Below are 2,356 nucleotides of genomic sequence, written 5' to 3'. Positions count from 1 at the left end.
ATAAGTGCTGGCCAGCAGCACTCCTATGCTAACCAGATTAAAATGTAACTGGAGATATTTAACAAAATAAATAAAAATACAATGGGACATAGGTAATGTTAATATGTGGTTTTTTTAAGTCAATATGCAGCCTTCAAGGGATCTTATGTATAGATTAGTGGCCCAGTTTCTATTTGAATTTGACATCGATTATACAAATGTAAATTCTTATCTTGATCATCTTAGTCTAGGCAGTTTATCCTCTGGAATCTATGTCCTAAAGAAGCCTCAGATTAACACCTTCTAGTGAAAACCCTCTCTAGTAGACTTCCTTGAAGACTTTTCTTACAGCCTGCCTTGAATGGTTCTGGCTATTTTTCCATCTCTGCTTATTTGGTCTATTCCTCTGGGGTTCTCTCCCACAGTGTTTGGAAACAAGTAGGTTTGGTTCTATCTATTTATGCCTTAGGGCATAAGAACCTTCTAGGTTCTTAGTGGCTTTAATTCCCTGCCTTCTGACACTTTGACCAGAAAGTTTATGTCTGTAGAGTGGAAGGACATGCAAGAACTCCCCTGATTCCCCTGGGAAAGGTGAACTATATGGCATCATAGATAGAGCTGGGCAGAAGCCTCAGAGGCCCTCTGGACTAACCCCCTCATTTTACAAATAAGGTAACAATGGCCCACAGAGGTTAAGTAATTTGCCTTATCATCCAGCTATTTGATATTTCTGTACATGGGCAGTGGGGGAAGACCTAAAGGTCAGAACTCAGCTTTCTCAGGTCACGATATGAATCAGCTATGATAAGAAGCGGCCTTGGACTTCACTGACTTGAACCTGAGAAGTGGTTGTCTGAGGCTTCCCCTTTCCTTACTATACAGGGTAACATCAAGCAAGATAGGCAGTACTTGATAGAACCTTTCTCCAGTGAAGGTTCTAGCTTTTGTAGTTGTCAGCGTTCAGGGAATTAGTAGATAAAGACAAGGTCAATCTGGGGCCACTTGGAGTCAACATCCATCATACTCAGGAAATTCCAGTTTCCCATTTGGTATTTCCTGCTCAGTGGCTGTGGGGGTGCCCAGATGCCACTAGGGACAAAGCTATTCAAGATAAGGGAGCAGAGAAACACATGGATATAAGGGTTTGAGAGACAGGAGAAGACAATGAAGACTTAATAATATCCTCACGCTCTTAATAATATCTCACATTTAAAATAGTGCCTTAAAAAGAGGTAGCATGGGGGTAGTGTGATAGAAAGCCAGTTTCAGAACCAAAAAGAAGTAGATTCAAATCCCATCTCTAACGCACATCCACAGGCTGTGGGACTCTTTGTGACCCCATTTGGGGTTTTCTTGGCAAAGATATTGGAGTGGTTTGCCATTTCCTTCGCCAGCTCTTTTTACAGATGAGGAACTGAGGCAAACACGGTTAAGTGACTTGCCCAGGGTTACACCCCTAGTGACCAGTCCTTACTCCCAGAAATCACACACAGATTTGAACTCAAGATGAGCCTTCCTGACTTCAGGTACAGCACTCTATCCCATACTCTATCCATTGTGCCACCTAGATGTCTTGGGCAAATCACTTAACTTTTCAGGGTTAGGACTCTTAAATAACCAAGGTGTCAGCCTGCATTGGGAGAGAGTTTCCTTATCCGGGAGTTCATTACATCAATTAATTCAGAGGCCTAGTCTTTATCCATTAAAGTTTACAAAGTGACCTCCTCACAACAACCTTGTGAAGTAGATGGTGCAAATATTATTAAATCTATTTAACAGATGAGGAACTGAGCCTCAGAGAGATTATTTAACTTGCCAATGGTCACACGGAAAGTAGCAAAACTAGTGCTTGAATCTAGGTCTTTTGATTCCAGATTTAACGCTTTTTCTACTACACATACTCCCTCTCATATTCCAGAGGAATATGGGCTTTCAAGCCCTTGGATTTGGGAGGGAGGGTGGAGGAGGGTACAAGGCTGGGCAAGGGATTCAGCTTTTATTCTCACGATTAGCAGTCTCTGATCCCTATCCCCAAAGGTCCAGAAATTCCTGGGTTCCATTCTCCTTTGAGTTGGAGATTTTTTTTCTCTTAGTAGAGAAGAAACCCAATGGTTTGATGCAAATGACTCATGCAAATCCCTCTGATAAATATTTAGCAAGGCCCAAGTTTTGACAGGACCTGTCTGCTTTCCATCTGTAGGATGCTAGGAAGTCAGCTTTGACCCCTCCTTCTACCCTTTCCTCCTTTCTATACCCTCCCCCCACAACTATCAGCCATGACCTCTCTCCCTGTTCTCACCCCTTCCCAGCTCTTACAGTAAACCAGCTACTGTCCTCTCCTCCTTCCTTCAATCCTCTTCTCTCAGAAACCTCACTA

This window comes from Vombatus ursinus, unplaced genomic scaffold (assembly GCF_900497805.2).
Source record: "Vombatus ursinus unplaced genomic scaffold, bare-nosed wombat genome assembly UNPS02014778.1, whole genome shotgun sequence".
Taxonomy (NCBI): Eukaryota; Metazoa; Chordata; class Mammalia; order Diprotodontia; family Vombatidae; genus Vombatus; species Vombatus ursinus.
This window is presented reverse-complemented; position numbering follows the sequence as displayed.